The 20,772-nt window shown below is 43.1% G+C and overlaps 1 protein-coding gene across 2 annotated transcripts in view; it reads left to right on the forward strand.

Annotated features, from left to right (window-relative positions):
• PRKAG2 (protein kinase AMP-activated non-catalytic subunit gamma 2) overlaps window positions 1–20,772 on the forward strand; it is a 458,386-nt gene that overhangs the window by 91,227 nt on the left and 346,387 nt on the right. Inside the window, exon 1 of one of the 2 annotated variants that reach the window (XM_077491182.1) lies at window positions 9,263–9,516. The exons of the other annotated variant lie outside the window; for it this stretch is intronic. The gene's annotated coding sequence lies outside the window, so the exon portion shown is untranslated. Of the gene's footprint in view, window positions 1–9,262; window positions 9,517–20,772 lie in introns of those variants that run through there. 2 annotated transcript variants of the gene reach the window in all.

Here is a 20,772-nt window from a genome sequence, read left to right on the forward strand (position 1 = left end):
AAACTTTGTAGAATTGGGACATACGGTCCAGGCGTTTTGCCTCTAATTTGGAGTGAATCATGGCCCTTGTAACCCTATTCTTCATTTCAGCCACCGGGAGCGTGGGGGTTTTCCAAGCCTTGGCTATAGTTTGCTTAGCTGCTGTGGTAAGTTTTTTATATATTTTTTAACAGAAACTAAGAAAAACTTTTTTTTTCTGAAGATTTTAAAATAAAAACCCCAGTGGTGATTAAATACCACCAATCTGTCTAAAGAAAAATTATAAAAATTTCATATGGGTACAGTGTTGCATGACTGAGCAATTGTCATTCAAAATGTGACAGCACTGAAAGCTGAAAATTTGCCTGGGCAGGAAAGGGATGGTATTGGGGTGGTATTGAAATGGTTAATAAAAAGAAACTTACCTGTCCAGGGATCCAGCACTGTCGGTTCTTCGGGTCCCTGGCAACGCCATGGTGTGTGTGGGAATCTGGTCCCCCGCTGCTCATGAGTGAGCTTCACTGCATTGCATGAATAGTCCTACAGCCTCCTGGGACCTGTAACAAGGTTGTGGACAGGGTAGAGGGGCAACTTCTGGTGGAATCGCCTAGAGCAGTGCTCAAGTCCTGCGGAAACTAATGGGAACGGAGTTCCTGTACTTTTTCCACAACAGGAACTAAGTTCCCGTTAGCAGCCATGTCCTGCAAGACTTTGAAGTATGTGAGCTGTGTGGCAGGTGCAGCAGCTGCCGACACAGCTCGCAATAGTAAGTGCCGCACACCTGACCATTCAGGCATTGCCAGTAAGGGGCCCCATGACAGCTTCCGCTTCGATCTACCTGTCAATCACAGCTAACTGACGGGTAGATCAGGTCTAGGTCTAGCTGACGGGTAGATCAGCTATCCTGCTCATAGGGCATGCAGGGAGCGAGGTGAGCTGAGGGAGGAACATCAGTTTGGGGTGGTAAGCTGAGCACAATACCCGGCAAAGTTTATGTGGAAATATGTGAAGGGTTGGAATAGCAGCGAGTGTGTGTTGGAGCCCTGCAGAGTTTGCAGCCCCCCAAGCTAACATACATCTCCTAAGCAGGAACACATCACTATCTCCCCAAGCATTTTGTCCAGATAATGTGCAGTTAATTTATGACCTTTCCGTTTAACCCTGTGTTATCCAAACTCTTTTCAATGAAAATTGCAAACTTTCCACATAAACACTCTATATACAAAATAAAATTCCCCAATAAAGATCAGAACATGATGTTCACATTTGCATGGGAGCACAATTGAATGAATCCTGATTATTCAGAGAATTACTGTATTTATGTTGATTGAGGATTGTTTTTTTTTTATGTACTAACAGTTAAGCTTCATACACACAATATGAAAATTGGATGAAAAATACCACTTTTGAAGCGTTTGTGCATATGAGCGTATCATTTTTTTTTTTTTTGGTGGGGGAGTGGATCTTGGGTGGGAGTTCCCACACTTTTTTACCCAGGACTTGACCCCTGGCCTAGAGGATTCCAGTGGAGGTGGGGAGTGGGTACCTGTCAAACTTTAGTTTTAAAGGTGATCATTCTGCTAAACCTGTGTTTGTATAAAAACACTCTTTTGCTGTCTGTACATATTACTAATCAGACATTACTAACAACCCTCTGACACTTATACCTGATGACGTGAACACTGCAGAATGTTCATGTTTATTCCTATGCAGAAGGGAGAAGAGGAAAATTATGCACACAGATGCTGCAGCTCACTGCTTATATTGGGGGTGGCCACCGGTCAGCTGACAGGCATCTGTCTGACCCATGAGAGTAGATGTGTGATCTGGTCAAAGGCACCAAGTTCAGACATTTCATTTCTGTGGGCACCCACGGTGGTTGTTTGGACACCCGTAAGTATAAAGATTAACTTGGCATGTCAAGGCGGACAACTGCCACAATATACTAAGTAGGGATTAGCCGAACACACCCCTGGTTCGGTTCGCATCAGAACTTGCGAACAGACAAAAAATTTGTGCAAACACCATTAAAGTCTATGGGACACGAATGTGAAAAATCAAAAGTGCTAATTTTAAAGGCTTATATGCAAGTTATTGACATAAAAAGTGTTTGAGGATCCGGATACTGCCCCAGGGGACATTTATCAATGCAAAAAAAGTTTTAAAAATGGAAGTTTTTTCAGGAGCAGTGATTTTAAGAATGCTTAAAGTGAAACAATAAAAGGGGGTTGCCTTAGTTGGCCTGTAGACTAGCGCATTTTCCCCTTGTTTAGAAAAGTCTTGCAGCAAAATGACATTTCTAAAGGAAAAAAATTAATTTAAACTTGCTCAAGGCTGTAATGTATTGCCAGATCCCAGCAATATACATAAAAAAATTATTTAAAGAAAAAACATGGGTTCCCCCAGTCCATGTCAGGCCCATCGGGTCTGGTATGGATATTAAGGTGAATCCCACGCAAATTTAAAAAATAAATGGTGTGAGGGCCCCCATGCCATTTTTTCTTAATTCTGTCATAGGGCTCCCTTTAACCACTTCAATACACTATATTATATATTGTAAACTGCACTATATTCCCTGCACTGTATTATATATATCACAGTGAGTGCACAATATATACTATACGGGCTGCACTATATACTCTGAACTGCCGTATATATACGCTATACGGACTGCACTATATACTCCGCTGAAAAATTGGGCCTTAGGTGTTGGTGGTGCCAGAACACTGTAACCCCTCACAGTTACTCTTGTTGGGTGCAGGAAAGGTCCCTGCTGTTAAATGTTATTTCAGAGGCTGCTTGCCCTCTTTTAGTGGCCTGTAAGCATCTGCCTCTCCTTAGAGGCCTTCTAAACATAATGGGTATTTTTTTTTTTTTAGAGCCGCACTACAGTGTATTATATACTGTGTACACCGCCTGAAGTGTATTTGAAATTACACACACTGTATTATAAACTGTGTACACCGCCTGCACTGTATTAGAAACTGTACACCTCCGAATGCATATGTAATGTATATATAGGCTGCACTAAATGAAGAGTATATATATATATATATATATATATATATATACATATATATATATATATATATATATATATACACACATCAAATACACTGCCTGTATTGACTGAATATAGAGTTTACACTGTATATATAGGCTACACTGAATGCAGAGTATATAATATATATATACAGTCCCCTGAGCAATCATTATGGCTCTCGTCGAGGAACGTGCTGTGATTGGCCAAAGCATGCAGGTCAGGTGTATGCTTTGGCCAATCATCATACAGCAATGCACTCTGGTCTTACAATGCATTATAGGGCAGTCAAATTTGCTGCGAACGCCCCATAAAGTTCAGCGAACAGGCAAACCCTCGATGTTCGACTGGAACTTATGTTTGATCTCAAACTTGAAGCTCATCCCTAATACTAACAAATGAAAAATGACTCATAAGCCCTTTTGGAAAATTATTACACAGACATTTCATGCAGCTTCACATTCGCAATAAGCAAAGCCTTCCATTACATAACATTATCTCCAATTACTTTCGCTGAAAGAACGATGTTTACAACTCAGCACAGCCCATTTTTTTCCCTTGCCAAAAATCCTCTGTTATTTTTGTGTGCACATTCAGCCATGAAACTGGTTTAAGTATGTAGGTTTTAAGTTATCTCTTCAAATAACAACATTGTCTTTTCTGCCTGAGCATCCAATAATTGCTTCTGTCTAGTGTAGATTCCGGCCTGTGCCTTAGGCACAAGGAGAAAGGCCAATGGTAAACAATTTCAATCCTGGTAACTAGTTATTATTTGTTGCAATGGTAATATGATTGTTTTTTTTTCCTTCTACTTTCATCTGGTGAGATCTGATGGAGTAACAATTCCTATCCTGAATTGAATTGTTCATTCACTGTACTGTCTATGATGAAGTGGAACAGCACCCTGAAACGTGTCAGTACCCTACATCACTTAGCTGCTCATTATGTCCTCATAATATGGGCAACTACCATCATATTGATGGCTTCCAAAGGCTCACATCCCATATTCAATACAGACTACAGAAGCCCCCTGTTTACCCTTTTTATTACAGAGGGGAGGTGTTCTGCAGACCTCAGAGATGACTGAGAACTGCCTAATTATTAACACAGCAGCACAGGCAGAGAACCGAGGACGTAATCAAGTGATAACATTTCTGGTGTAATCAAATAGTATTGATACCTAAAAAAAAAGTTTTATTGCACACTTATATTAGATCCAGCTTGGCACAAGGAAAGAATGCATGTCTCACACCTGAAGCACTAGTAGGAGGTGCTACTACAGCAAAAGCTGCATTTTTTGGCACCTGCTCAGACTCTGTGAAAGTGGCTTTCATTCTGCACACTGGCTTCAGGGACTGTCTCCCTCTGCAGAATGGCCATTTATAGAATGCCTTGTTTATCAGTGAATACAAGGCATTCTCTGATTGGTGGTAATTCTGACATCACCACTCCTTTTCTTCACCTTGTTTAATCTCATTGAAAAAAATGTATCTACAGTATCTGTTCTATTAATGGTGGCAGTGCCAAGTGAAAGGCCCACCATGGTCAGTGTTCAGAGGGGAGCTGCTTGCACAGAATCTGGGGTGGAAGAAGTTGGTGGTTGTAACTGTAGTAGTACCAACTACAACAGTGATTACCGTATATACTCGAGTATAGGCCGACCCGAATATAAGCCGAGGCCCCCAATTTACCCCCAAAAAAACTGGCAAACTTATTGACTCGTGTATAAGCCGAGGGTGAGACATGCCTGTCCATCCCTGTGTGTGTGTCCGTCCATCCCTGTGTGTCCGTCCATCCCTGTGTGTCCGTTCATCCCTGTGTGTCTCCATCCATCCATCCATCCATCCCTGTGTGTGTCTCCATCCGTGTGTGTGTGTGTGTGTGTGTGTGTGTGTGTGTCCAGCCTACCTTTGTCCCGAGCCTCCGTCCCGTGCCTTGCCTCCTTGCCTCCGTCCCGTGCCGTGACTTGCCTCCTTGCATCCGTCCCGTGTCGTGCCGTGCCTTGCCGCCGCCGTCCCGTCCCGTGCCGTGCCTTCCCTTGCCTCCGTCCCGTGCCCTCTTCGTCGGCGGCCATTGTAAAGTTCAAAAGCTGCGCCGCCGCCTTCGCCTGTGATAGGCGGAACACTGAATTTCCCAGCAGCCTGTGTTCCGCCTATCACAGACGTCGTATCATCCTCGTCCGTAGTACGAGGATGATACGATGTCCGTGATAGGCGGAACACAGGCTGCTGGGAAATTCAGTGTTCCGCCTATCACAGGCGAAGGCGGAGCCGGAGGCGCGGCTTTTGAATAGAATGGCCGCTGTCTGTCTGCTCGACACGCTGATCGAGCGGGCAGACAGCGATGACTCGAGTATAAGCCGAGGGGGGCACTTTCAGCCTCAAAAAAGAGGCTGAAAATCTCGGCTTATACTCGAGTATATACGGTAGTAGCTTCTCCATTGGCCCCCCAAGTATGTGATATGCATACCTACAGTGCCTTGAAAAGGTATTTCATATCCCTTGAAATTTTCCATATTTTGTCATGTTACAAGCAAAAATGTAAATGTATTGTATTGGGATTTTTATGTGATAGACCAACACAAAGTGGCACAAAATTGTGAAGTGGAATGAAAATGATAAATGGTTTTCACAATTTTTACAATTAAATATCTGAAAAGTGTGGCGTGCATTTGTATTCAGCCCCCTTTACTCTGATACCGCTAACTAAAATCAAGTGAAACCAATTGCCTTCAGAAGTCATCTAGAGAATAGATGTGTTCTATTCAATCTCAGTATAAATACAGCTATACTGTGAAGCCCTTATAGATTTGTTAGAGAACAACCTAGTGATAGGGGTGCATCGGATCAAAAAACGCACGGATCGGATCATTCCTCGGATCAGAGTCACGGATCAGATCATTTTTCGGATCAGCAAATAATAATTGAATTTGCAAAAAACTGTGAAAATTTGACCACCATATAGTCCCCACTGTAATATCCACAATCTCCCCACTGTAATATACCTCTCCCCCACTGTAATATCCATGTCATCTCCCCCCACTGTAATATTGGCTGAGCATGGCTGGGTACGGCTGGGTGTCGCCGAGTATGGCTGGGTATTACTGAGTATTGCAGAGTATGGCTGGGTATCACCGAGTATTGCAGAGTATGGCTGGGTATGGCAGAGTGTGGCAGGGTATGGCAGAGTATGGCTGGGGATGGCAGAGTATTGGCAGGGTAAGGCAGATTATGGCTGAGTATTGCAGAGTATTAGCAGAGTATCGCATAGCATTGGCAGGGTATTGCAGAGTATTGGCAGGGTATTGCAGAGTATTGGCATTGTATGGCAGGGTATTGGCAGAGTATGGAGGGATGGCTGTGACTGCAATTGTCACAGAGAAGCGCTGTGGGAACTACAGATCCAGCCCACAGCGCTGCTGCCATCTGATCTCTCCCCTCCACTGTACAGATCAAAACACAGAGGGGAGAGAGGTTATGACGCCGGTTTGTTTTCAAGTGATCACTCCGTCATTTGATGGAGCGATCACATTGTAAACGGCCGCCGGGTGTACAAAGATGGCCGCCGCTCCGGAGCTAGGCCGAAGCCGCAGCCTTTCCTAAGGCTGAGGCTGTGGAGCGCTCCGTGGAGCACTCCGCGGAGCGCGGTGTGTGCCAATCCGAACAGGGTGACCCGTTTGGATCACGGATCTGTGACAATCCGTTGCACCCCTACTTAGTGAACAAACAGCATCATGAAGGTCAAGGAAGACGCCAGAGAAGTCAGGGATAAAGGTATGGAGAAGTTTAAAGCATGGTTAGGTTATAAAAAAATATGTCAAGCTTTGAAGATCTCACGGAGCACTGTCCATCATCCATCATCCAAAAATTAGGAGTATGGCACAACTGAAAACCTACCAAGACATGGCCGTCCACCTAAACTGATAGACCAGGTTAGAAGAGCATTAATCAGAGAAGCAGCCAAGAGGCCCATGGTAACTCTGGGGGAACTGCAGAGATCCACAGCTCAGGTGGGAGAATCTGTCAATAGGACAACTATTAATCGTGCACAAATCTGGCCTTTATAAAAGAGTGGCAAGAAGAAAGCCATTGTTGAAAGAAAGCCATAAGAAGTTCCATTTGCAGTTTGCAAGAAGGCATGTGGGGGACACTGCAAACATGTGGAAGAAGGTGCTCTTGTCAGATGAGGCCAAAACTGAACTTTTTGGCCTAAAAGCAAAACACTATGGGGGTTATTTACTAAAGGAAAATCCACTTTGCACTGCAAGTGCACATGAAAGTACACTGAAAGTGCACTTGGAAGTAAAGTCGCTGTAGATCCGAGGGGTACATGCAAGGAAAGCAAAAAACAGCATTGAACTGACAGTCATCACTCTCAGAAGACTGAGAACTGATCAGTCAGCGGTCATATGATCGCTCAGCTTTTGGGCTTAGAACTGATAGGGGACAGCTGCAGCATCAGACTAATGCTGCAGTATAGAGGCGAGTATGGATGTTTGTTATTTTCACAGTGTAACTACCGCAAAATTCTCCTTCGAATATTCATCCTTAGCAGTACTTATGCATGTGCCTGCTCTACGTGATCTGGAGGAAAAGTGTTACATTTTGCTGTTCTTCTGTAGTAATAATGGATTGATTAATCAGACAGTGGCTGAAGCTGTTAAGACCTTTGGATATTGTTCAGTCAAGGGTGCCAAAAGCCCCATAACCATCAGCAGCTCATCGCCAGGGCCTTTTTTAAGCAGGGACATGGGGGAAAGCAGTTCCAGAACCTGTGCTGGAGGGTCTATTGATGCTAGCTGCTGGAGAATCTATCTTATGTAGCTGGGGGACAATCATTGTTGAGAAGGAGCTACTGTTGAGGGAGGTCTATTGTTCCTGGCTGCTGGAGGGTCTATTGTTGCCAGGAGCGGGTCCGGGGGGCAATGGGGCAATTGCCCCTCCCCCCGAGAGATTAGTAACAGGCAGGCGGGTAGATCAGTCAGCGGGGCCTGATGGCAAGGTTACGCGGGAAGTGACACAGCAAGTGACAGTCTGCAACGTATGGCAGGTGACGTGGCAAGTGACAATCCGCACCTTGTAACAGGCAAGTTACACAGCAAGTGGCAATCTGCAATGTGTGGCAGGTGACGAGGCAAGTGACAATCCGCAATGTGTGGCAGGTAACGAGGCAAGTGACAATCCGCAATGTGTGGCAGGCGAAGTAGCAAGTGACAGTCTGCAACTTGTGGCAGGTGACGTGGCAAGTGACAATCAGCATCTGTTGGCAGGTGACGGTGGCAAGTGACACACTGAGAGCTCCCACTGATTCTGCAGTAGGGTCAGTTAAACTATTTTATTTTATATTCCAATGTAATAATAGAAATAATGTGCTTCAATCATCCTGACACCATAACAGCCATAGTGCTATGATGATTGAAGCGCCAACACCAGCCATTTTCCTGATAAATTGCCTGCAAAAAAAAGTATTTTCTGGCAATGCCCATCCCAAGACTAGACTCTGGATCTGCCCCTGATTGTTGCTGGGGGTGTTCATTGTTGCTAGCTACAGGGGATCTGTTTTACTGCCTTTCTTGTTATCATTAACACATTCTATACAAATTACATATCACCACAAAACAATACTTGGTTCTGTATTCTCTAAAATGGGCATTACTAGGAGACGGGTAAGGGGGTGGAACCACGGAACGGTGGTTTGAGTTGGCTAGGGGGTGGAAACAAAAGGTGGCTCGAAAAGGGGGTGTTCCTGTACCTATTCTCTGAGAAAAAAAGCCCTGCTCACCACGGAAACTTTTGTCATTTCTAAGCCACTGGGACCAGGCCAGATGGGCTTCTATTCAGCGTCATCTCCTCCTTGGTCATCACATTACAACAATGGCCTTTTTATCTCATTTATTATTATTGTGCCCATTTAAAAACAGCTACACCCACTGCAACCATTACACCTCCAGTGTTTACTGATAACATAACCCAGTGCAGGTATGCTTGGAGTTGTGTATAGGCAGGGAATACAGTGTCTGTGCAGCTGCAGATCTGTCATGGGAATACGGAGCTCAGGCTGAATACCGATTCCTGAAGGAGTGCTTTCATAATCAAGTAAGTAGCACAACACCCAGTATCAGTTATGGTTAAAGTGATATTACCACAAGGACACAAATGTGTGACTGTAACATGGCTACCTTTTTAGCGGGAAGAGTTAACTTAGGTTACTGTATACATGTAACAGGATCTCCCGGAGGCCGTGATACATTTTTGGCATGGGGCTGGGTGGATGGAGCTGGCTGCCTGTAATATGCTCAGATACTTGAGCTGTCCACTTCCCTCTTGCTGTACTCGGTAATGGGAACTAGAAATCACACTCTGCATTGATGCCCATCTGTTGCAAGAACAATAATACGAGCGGGAGCCCAGACAGACAGCAAAATGATTCATTCTTGAGGCAATCACTGATTTCTTCTCCTAGACATCATCAGCAAACCTAGAGGATATTCCTGCCCTGTAAGTCACTGCTTTGTTTTCTTCTACAACACCACAATTGTGCAACCAGCGATTAGTGTGTTAAAGTGGTCTCAAACTCAAAAGCAAACATTTATTATATTGCAGTTTACTGTTTCTTAGAGGTGAAGACTGCATTCTTTTTTTTAGGCTTTCTTTCTTTCATTTCACCTTCCGATCCAGCCAGTAAGTCTGTTATTTAAAAAAAAAAACAAGCTCTTTAACATAATGTATCGGTTAAAGGGAGGAGACACACCATGTAACAGTAGCAGGGGTGCTTACAATGGTTAGCTATTATTTATTTATGTATAAATTTTATCCCAAAAGGAAAAACACTGTTTGCTGTAAATGCTTATATAGTATTAGCTGGAGTTTGGCTATGTATGTTAGTGTATCAAAATCTGCTAGTCCAAATACACCCTTGTACTCCCTCATCCAAATGTGCCCCTTTGCCCCCTCATCCAAGGCATAATGTCCCCCTGTGATCCCTCATCCAAATTTGCCCCCTCATCCAAGGCATGATGTGCCCATGTGCTCCCTCATCCAAATGCGCCCCTGTGCCCCCTCATCCAGATGTGCCCCTGTGCCCCCTCATCCAAGGCATGATGTGCCCCTGTACTCCCTCATCCAAAGGGGCCCCTGTGTCCCCTCATCCAAGGCATAATGTGCCCCTGTACTCCCTCATCCAAATGGGCCCCTGTGCCCCCTCATCCAAGGCATGATGTGCCCCTCTGATCCTAAATCCAAATGTGCCCCCTCATCCAAGGCATGATGTGCTCCTGTGCTCCCTCATCCAAATGTGCCCCCTCATCCAAGGCATGATTTGCTCCTGTGCTCCCTCATCCAAATGTGCCCCCATTCCCCCTCATCCAAGGCATGGTGTGCCCCAATGCTCCCTCATCCAAATGTGCCACTGTGCCCCCTCATCCAAATCATGATGTGCCCCTGTACTCCCTCAACCAAATGTGCTCCTGTTCCCCCCTCATCCAAGGCATGGTGTGCCCCAATGCTCCCTCATCCAAATGTGCTCCTGTTCCCCCCTCATCCAAGGCATGGTGTGCCCCAATGCTCCCTCATCCAAATGTGCTCCTGTTCCCCCCTCATCCATGGCATGGTGTGCCCCAATGCTCCCTCATCCAAATGTGCTCCTGTTCCCCCCTCATCCAAGGCATGATGTGCCCCTGGGCTCCCTCATCCAAATGTGTCCCTGTGCTCCCTCATCCAAGGCATGATGTGCCCCTGTGCTCCCTCATCCAAGGCACGCTAATACAGGAGATGTGTTACTGGGCAGATCATCAGTTGAAAACAGAAATAAAAAGCCTAAAGATAGAATACTAAGGCTTCATGTACACTCTGCCTACATTTACCATGGCCGCAGGAAATCTCGGATTTTCCTGCGGTTTTGCGCTGCTTTCCCATGAACAGCAGTCAAAACGTTCCTATCCTGAATGCGATTCTTCCTCGTTCAGGAGAGTGAGGTTGAGGGAAGTTGAACTTCACCTAACGGCAGCAGCTTCTAAACTCTGGTAGGCTTTTATGGAGTTGAATTTAGGAGCTTTGGGAAAAAAGTCTAGTTTATGAGCTGCTAGTGTACATGAAGCCTAAGGGCTTATGTACACACAGACTAGGTTGACCACCAGCCGCGGAAAAAATTGCGCCACGATTGTTTGCAGCCGATGGTCAAAACGTTCCTATCCTTAATGTGATTTTTTCGCATTCAGGAGAGGGGGGCTGAACCTTCCCTAACCAGAGCAGCTTCTAAACTCTTGTAAAAGCCTTTGTGTACATGGACACACAGGCTTTTATGGAGTTGATTTTAGGAGGCTTTGGCAAAATAACGGCAAAAGCTCCTAATCAAGTTTAGAAGCTGTACTGTGTTTGAACCCTAATGCAGCCACCATGTCTAATGATTGATTAAGCTGCAATATATTAAATTTTTGGTTTGGGTTTAATGCTGCTTCAAAGTGGACTCTGGGTTTTCCCAGCACTTATTATTAAACTACAAGTGGCATGGAGGTCTATGTGCATGAAAAGGCCATCTTTTTTGGTTTTGGATAGAGTGAAGACGGATGAGGACACCTGACATGTTTTTATTTCTGCCTCTGCCTGTTTGTCCTGTTTCCAGTTATCTCTGAAAGTGAAAGAAAATCCCTCAATTTGGATTAGGCACCAGAACAAGAATAGAGGAAAAATCTTCCAATAGGGATGCTAGTTCTGATGAGCTTATTTTGCCTATGGGATAGGGAGCAAAGGGAAATTTCCACAATGCTACATAGATGGCAAAAAACTGACAAGGCATAAAACCCACCCTTAAGCCCCGTACACACGAGAGGACTTATGTCCGACAGACTTCCGAAGGAGTTCCGTCGGAGTTCTGCTGGAATTCCGACGGAGTTCTGACAGACTTTTCGGCTGAGCGGACTTGGCCACACACGATCACACTAAACTCCGACGGATTCGAACGTGATGACGTATGACTGGATTCGAATAAGGAAGTTCATAGCCAGTAGCCAATAGCTGCCCTAGCGTCGGTTTTAGTCCGTCGGAGTAGCATACACACGAGCGAATTTTTCGAAGGGACCGGGTCCGGCGGAGTTCCTTCGGAAAAATTTGAAGCATGTTCCATATTCTAAAGTCCTTCGGACTTTGGCGAGTCAAAAGTCCGTTGCAGCCCACACACGATCGAATAGTCTGACGGACTCAGTCCGTCGGACTTTGGATGTTGAAAAGTCCGCTCGTGTGTACGCGGCATTAGCCTATCCAAAATTAAAGAAACAAAAGTTTTGCCTTCAGTTCTATTTTAAGAACATTGATGTGTGTAATTTAATGTATATTAACATGTAAAACCTTGTTTCTATGTATAGTTTATAACTACATATCTGCATGGGGACATCTGCGCTGATGGTTATGTGTATGTGTGGTATTGCCTGCAAAGTAGTAGAGCACAGTTTGCTGCATTGGTTCAATAGCCCATATACAGCCAACAATAACCAATAGTGGCTTTCAGCCCCTATTCATGTACAACATGGTCCACAAAGGGAAGGGGAAATGGTGAGGAGCACCGGGGCTTTGTCACACCCAGATAATTTAAATAGTCATACACAGTAATGACAGTATAAATTAATTTCTTTTTTTTTTTCGAAAAAATTGTGGCAAAAAAATAACAACTTACAAAACTTGCTATGCCTCTTACCAAATACCTTGGACTTTCTACTTTCCATAAAAAAGGGGTAATTTGGGGAATATTTGTATTGTCTTGGCATTTTAGGGCCTCAAAAAAGGAGATAGGCCATCAGTACATCAGGAATGATCAATTTTCAAATAGACTGTATATATTCTATAACTTTCTCACAGACGAAATAATATACACTGATTTGGGTTATTTTTTTTTTTTTACCAAAGAAATGTAGCAAACTACATTTTGGCCTAAATTTACGGGAAGAGATTATTTGTTTGCAAAATTGTATAACAGATAAATGTGGGGTTTTTTTTCAAAATTGTCTGTATTTTTTTTTTTTTGTTTATATACAAAAAAATAAAAAAATAAGTGGTGATTAAATATCATTAAAATAAAGCTCTATTTGTGTGAAAAAAATATATATAAATTTAATTTGGGTACAGTGTTACATGACCAAGCAAATGTAGCTAGAAGGTTTTTTACCTTATTGCATTCTAGGCATTAAGGTAAAAAACCTTGTGTTCTGCTCTCCCCCATACTTGCCCAATCTCGATCCAGCGATGTGAGTTCCCCCATAGCAAGCGGCTTGGGAAGGAGCCTGGAGTGCTGTTGGAGGTTCGGAGAATAGGAGAATCAGAACGAATTCGTTCAAAACCATTGCACAGACCAGGCAAGTATGAAAAGTTTTCATACTTTTCATACTTTCCAGAATTCCATAAAAATATCTCATAGTTTGTAGACGCTATAACTTTTGCGCAAACCAATCGATATACGCTTATTGGGATATTTTTGACAAAAAATATATAGCAGAATACATATTGGCCTAAATTGATGAAAAAGTTTGATTTTGTAAATTTTTTTATTGGTTATGTTTTATAGAATAAAGTAAAAAATATTGTTTTTTTTTTCAAAACTGTTGTTCCTTTTTTTTTGATAGCGCAACAGATAAAAACCAGAGGTGATCAAATACCACCAAAAGAAAGCTCTATTTGTGCAAAAAAAGATACAATTTATTTGGGTACAGCGTCACACATTCACACAATTTTCAGTTAAAATAACGCAAAAATGGCCTGGTCATGAAGGGGGGTAAAACTTCCCAGGGCTGAAGAGGTTAAAAATATAGAAAATCACTTTTGAAATTAGGCTAGGCTAATGAGATTTTAGAGATTAAAGGATAAGTTTGGCCAAAGCTATTTTGGTTATACGTCTCCTATGGATCACAGGAGTGCAGTTTGTTCTGCACTCTTATGATCTGTTTTCAGCTGACAGCGGGCTGTATCCCGCTGTCTTTTGACATCACAGAGCCAGTTCAGGCTCAGAAAAGATCCTGACCATATGGATGGTATCTGCCTAGAAGCCTCAATCAGCACCTGGCTCAGCCTCTCAGCTAGCCACTAAAAGCCTGAGCCAGCCCCTCCCTCCCCCTTAACAGCCCTGCACTCCAGTGAGCACTGAAGGGAACAGCAGAGAACTGCTGACTGACAGTCACAGCTCTCTGCTCAGAGTGGAGAACTGAGATATCAGTGGTGTTTGATCGCTCAATTCTCACTAGAGAGCTGATGGGGGACAGTGGCAGCATTGGATCGATCCTGCATCCAACTAGGTGAGTATAATTGTTAGTTTTTTTTTAAATTATGAACTTCTCTTTTAAGTTTTCATATACTTTCAAATTAAATTGTCGTAAAACATATCAATCAATCACAAGTCATCTTTCATTATTCTGACTGTTCTAAGCTGGTGAAAGGTAAAATGTAATTAATTGGTATTGTTCTCCTTAACGCATCATCATCATCTAAATGGCAAAAGTCATTAACAGTGAACTAACCCTTTAATTTAAAGCATGTACTTAGGACGTTGTAATGCACAGGGTTTTTTTTTTTTCTAATTGTCAATAAATAATGGAATGACTATCAGAATGAAGTGAAAAGGTTTGTAGCAGGTAAATTGGGAAAACTAATTACCACTTGGCTGGGTTGGATTTTTTTTCTTCACGCCCCATTGTTCTCTAGTACCACTTCTGCAACTGCAGTTATCTGCTTATTGAGAGTTTATATGTTGCTGAATGTGTATGGAAGGTTCTGAGGGTCTAAACAAACCTAAATGCAGAGATAGAACACTTGATAAGACGCACTTAAATTTGAAAACAACAACAGATATTTTGAGCTGAAAGTGGTTATTCAGTGTGTGCTATTTGGAGATATTATGCTATTTATTTTTCGCTGTACAGTTAATTATTGCTGCAGTATGGCTTCAGATATCAAATGTCTCCTCTCTCAGTCTGATGCAACTGTGAAACTGTATGCATACGCTGATGCAATGTAAAGTAGAATTGCTTTGCATGAGGGTCTGTCATTACAGGAAACCTACAATCTTTATAATATCATTTAGCTTTGCATATAAATATATATATATATATATATATTTTACCAAGGTGTGTTCATCTTCTTTCTATGGTTAGTTTGTCTTCTCTTCAATGTATAAAGAGGTGTGTCGCTAATGAGGTAAGGTGAGGTACCCCTTGGTGGGGGGCGGCACTGAGGCTGGAATGTCCATAGCAGACACCCAGTCCTCACTGCAGCTTAGTAATGTTGGCTGGTATACACAGAGCGCCATTAGTGAGAGTATTGCAAGGATGCCGGTGGCTGGCTGGCATGGTGCATGTGCCTGCCACATCATTGGTTGCTAGGATGCTGGCAGCCAGGCCACAGTGTTTTTGTTTAGTTGTAGCAACCAAAGGGGTTGGGGTGGGGGTAATGTTAGCAAAAACTGGGCGGCATCTTTGTTGGGGGGAAGGGACTGGTGTGATGGCCACCTGAAAGGGTGACAATTAACCTAGGCATGCTCCTGTGTGTGTGTGTATGTGTATATATATATATATAATTTCTTGCCCATTTTTCAGAGAATATGAATGATGACAAAAAACTTTTCTTTCACTCATGGTTAGTGTTCGACTGAAGCCATTTATCATCAATCAACTGTGTTTACTCTTTTTAAATCATAATCACAACAGAAACTACCCAAATAACCCTGATCAAAAATGTACATACCCCAGTTCTTAATACTATGTAGTGCCCCCTTTAACATCAATGACAGCTTGAAGTATTTTGTGGTATTTGTGGATGAGGCTCTTTATCTTCTCAGATGGTAAAGCTGCCCATTCCTCTTGGCAAAAAGCCTCCAGTTCCTGGAAATTCTTGGGCTCTTTTGTATGAACTGCACGCTTGAGATCTCTCCACAATAGCTCAATAATATTGAGGTCAGGAGACTGAGATGGCCACTCCTGATCCTTCACTTTATGCTGATGTAGCCAATGACAAGTCAACTTGGCCTTGTGTTTTGGATCATTTTCATGTTGGTATGTCCAAGTAGCGCAGCTTCCTGGCCGATGAATGCAAATGTTCCTCAAGTATTTTTTGATAACATACTGCATTCATCTTGCCATCAATTTTGACCAAAATTCCTGTGCCTTTGTAGCTCACACATCCCCAAAACATCAGTGATCCACCTCCGTGTTTCACAGTAGGAAGGGTGCACCTTTCATCATAGGCCTTGTTGACTCCTCTCCAAATGTAGCGTTTATAATTGGTCTTATTGTGCCAAATGACTTTGTGCCAGAAGGTTTGAGGCTTGTCTTTGTGCTGTTTGGCGTATTGTAAGCGGAATACTTAGTAATAGCTTTCTTCTGGAGACTCAGCCATGCAGCCCATCTTTCTTCAAATGCCTCCTTATTGTGCATCTTGAAACCGCAACACCGCATGTTTTCAAAGAGTTTTGTATTTCACCTGAAGTTATTTGTGGGTTTTTCTTTGCATCCCAAACAATTTTCCTGGCAATGGTGGCTGAAATCTTAGTTGGTCTAACTGACCGTGGTTTGGTTTCAACAGAACCCCTCATTTTCCACACTTTAATTAGAGTTTGAACACTGCTGATTGGCATTCTCAATTCATTGGATATCTTTTTATATCACTTTCCTGTTTTATACAGTTCAACTACCTTTTCCCACAGATCCTTTGACAATTCTTTTGCGTTCCCATGACTCAGAATCCAGATACCTCAGTACAACACTGGATGAGAGATGCAAGGGTCTGTCAGAAGTCCAGAAACTCTTTGACATTTTATACACACACACTAATTACAAGCAAACAGATCACAGGTGAGGATGGTTACCTTTAATAGCCATTCAAACCCCTTTATGTCAACTTGTGTGCATGTTATCGGGCCAAAATCACCAGGGTATGTAAACTTTTGATCAGGGTCATTTGGGTAGTTTCTGTTGTCAGTATGATTTAAAAAGAGTAAACACAGTTGATTGATAATACAGGCAGGTCCTTAATTACAAACATCCAACTTTCAAATTAATCCTACTTACAAACAGAGGGAGACAACAGGAAGTGAGAGGAAATCTACCCCTAGGAAGGAAATTTCACTGCTGTAATGCCCTGTACACACGGTCGGACTTTCCGACGACAAAATCCGTCGGATTTTTTCACACGGATTTTGGCCCAAACTAGCATACACACGGTTGCACAAAGTTGTCGGAAAATCCGATCAATCTGAACGTGGTCATGTAGAACACGTATGACGGGACTATAAACGGGCCAGTAGCCAATAGCTTTTGTCTCGTAATTTATTCTGAGCATGCGTGGCACTTTGTCCGTCGGAATTGTCTACACACGATCAGAATTTAAACGAACGGATTTTGTTGTGGGAAAATTTTAGATCCAGCTCTCAAACTTTGTGTGTCGGAAATTCTGACGGAAAAAGTTAGACGATTGGATTTTCCGACAACGCGATCGGATCGCACATTTTCCGTTGGAAAGTCCGACTGTATGTACAGCGCATAAGAGTTATTATGGGCAAAAGGTGTCTCCACTGATGCTTTAGCACCAAGGCTTGTTTCCACAACAACCCATAATTTTCTAAATCACATTGTCATTGTAACAGAAAGTGAGGTGAAATCTTCTGAACAGGGGTGCAGACAGTGTTAACCCTTCCCTATGCTATCCAAAAAGCTTAAAAATATATTTTTTTGGCTGGAGCTACACTTAAAAAATGTACCTGTTCCGACTTACAAACAGAATCAACTTAAGAACAAATCTACAGACCTATGTTTGCAGCCTGGGGACCCCCTGTAAATGGCTTCAGCCAAAAACTAACCATGAATGAAAGAAAAGTTTTTGTGTTATCATTCATATTCTCTGAAAAATGGCCAAGGAATCATAAATTCCACCAGGGTGGGTAAACTTTTGAGCCCAACTGTGTATATGTATATCTACTTGGAGGCAACCATATTTGCTCATTACACATTAGGGCTGTGCCTCCTGCTTAGTAGTAGTGCACAATGGTTGTGTCTTTCTCATCTTCTTATCTCACTGCAAGTCTACCAGATAGAGTCACTAAAAACAGAAATATCACTATGTAGACTCTATGGATGTGAAACCTCTACATTGCCCCTGGTAGCTAGAAATTTCTGCTTAGGCCTTAGGTCATGAAAAAACACGGAAGTGCAACATTTTTATTTAGTGCAATTAATCAAATTAAAGTGGATCTTCGCTGCATCTGAGCACCACAAACCAAAAATACTATATAATTAATTTTTAATATTCAAAACAATCCCCCCAATCCATATATCTCTCTATGTTTTATTTTGTTGAGAAATCACTTTGAAAAATATACCCCCCCCCAGCATTTCTGGCTGTGGCCTTCAAGTAGCATTTACTTCCTGGAATTCATCTGCCCTTAGCCCATACATGCATGTGCTTAGCTGAGAAAACCCCTCTTCCTCTCCTCCCCTCCTGAAGACTCCTGGGATGTATGACATCATTTGCCTAGGCAAGAAACCAAAAAGTAACTGAATAAATGTATAAAATAAAATGTAAAACAAGGAAATATATTATACCTTCCTATCTATTTACTAATGCTAGCAGCATGAGAATTAAGATAATCAATTTTGATTGGGAGAGTGAAGTTGCACCTTAATAATGAGCTTTGTTAATACTGACATGTTTCCATTGGATTTATGTTAAAACCCAATTTAGGTCAGACATGCAGTAGATATGTAGTCTGATAGATAATGCACTAGCACCCTCTGTTTTCATAGTCTTACCACCACTATCCTGCTACAGCAGTTCTGCAACGTGTGTAAGAGTAACTGTGCAGACTAATAGGCATCAGAATTTGACCCAGTGCTCTCAGTAATCAGCACTTCGGCCCCTTTCACACTGAGGTGGGAGCGGCGTCGGCGGTAAAACGGCACTATTTTTAGCGCCACTTTACCGTTGTTTTAGCAGCGGTATTTGGCCACTAGGGGAGAGGTTTTAACCCCCGCTAGTGGCCAAAAAAGGATTAAAACCACCCGAAAATCGCCGATGTAGTGGCGCTTTGCCGACAGTATAGCCGCGCTGCCCCATTGATTTCAATGGGCAGGAGCAGTTTAGAAGCGGTGTATACACCGCTCCTTCACCGCTCCAAAGATGCTACTAGCAGGAGTTTTTTTAATGTCCTGCCAGCGCACCACTCCAGTGTGAAAGCCCTCGGGCTTTCACACTGGAGACACAGCAGCGGCTGTTTCAGGGCGCTTTGCAGGCGCTATTTTTAGCGCTGTAACGCATGCAAAGTGCCTCAGTGTGAAAGGGGCTTTACTAACAGAACTGGTCAGACACGCCCTCTGCCCCTCCTCTGCAGACTTCGGGGAATAAATGAGCTACAAGTACTCTCTGCCATTGCAACAGATGGCGCTGATGAGAACTCTCTCCAGTAATTGTGTGCCTGTACAGGAAGTACAGGCAGACAGCTTTACTAAGAGTCTCCAGGAGCCTAGCATTGCACCTACAATCTGCTGATTGCGAGCGTGATGCTCTCTGCAGGCTCCTAAGGAAAAAAAATCATGAATGCACATGTTTTTACCTGCAAAAATGTGCAAAAATATGCAGAGGCACTTTGCCGGCGGTATAGCCGTGCTATATCAATGGGCAGGAGCGGTGTATACACCGCTCCAAAGATGCTGCTAGCAGGACTTTTTTTACCATCCTGCTAGCGCACCGTTACAGTGGGAAAGCCTTCCAGTGGCCGGTCAGTACCACTCTAGCACTCATTAAAACATGGGATATTACCGTTCTGTACTCTCTCGGCAGTTCCTCAATCGTTATGGAGAGGAGAGCTAGTTCTGGGGATGGAGTTATCCGTTCACCAGAGAGCTGCTCAATAATCTGAAAAACTCCCCTCCAATAACCATCAACCACCAAACAAGACCAAAGTATGTGATATAAAGTTCCCACCTCCTTACATTGTCTCCAGCACAGTGCAGAAGACTGAGGTGTGAATCTTGCTATCTTATATGGAGTTAGATACCACTTAAGTGCTATTTTTTGGGATAGTTCCCACAAACCAACACTCTTCGTGGAAGAGTAGGTTACTCTTTCAGCCATTGCCCTGGAGTGAAGGTAGTCCCTATATCGTCTTCCCAGGAGGACATTGTCAAGGATTTTGTAAATACAGTTTTATTACCAAGCATTCCATAAAAGAGGGATATGCCCCTGATTTTAGGGTTGGTTCTTAAGTAATATTGCGATGGAATGGAAATATAGGTAGTAGGATTCGATCGGAGAAAATGGTTAATGCGTATATAAGTGTAGAGTTCCTGTGCTGTCAGGCCTACTCTATTTGGAGAGATCTAACGGTCTTTAGGTTCGGTCCAATCATTAGGTCATCCACTACGCTAATCCCCTTGGTCACCCAATCCGCTATGTTTAAGTCTGGTATAAGCATAGTCAGGCTTTGCAAGGGCATTGGTAGAGTTACAAGCTTGGTCTGTTGGAAAGAGTGGTGTATGAGTATGTCCCATGCATTTAGAGAGGCTGTTATCGTAGGAGATAGGGATTTGTTTTTTAGGGAGTGGGGGCGTTGAAAAAGTAAGTAATAAAGGTTGTGGCCGGAAAGTTGGGCACTCTCTGTCTCTGCCCATCTATGACTTGTGGAAGAGGGGAAGCATGCTTTAAGTTGAGTCAGTAAAGTGGCCAAATAGTAGTCTTTTAAATTTGTCATACCCACACCTCCTAGGTTCCTGGGGGGTACTAGACGGC

This window comes from Lithobates pipiens, unplaced genomic scaffold (assembly GCF_037356315.1).
Source record: "Lithobates pipiens isolate NorthernLeopardFrog02 unplaced genomic scaffold, aLitPip1_a1.2 Scaffold_19, whole genome shotgun sequence".
In the NCBI taxonomy this organism is placed as follows: Eukaryota; Metazoa; Chordata; class Amphibia; order Anura; family Ranidae; genus Lithobates; species Lithobates pipiens.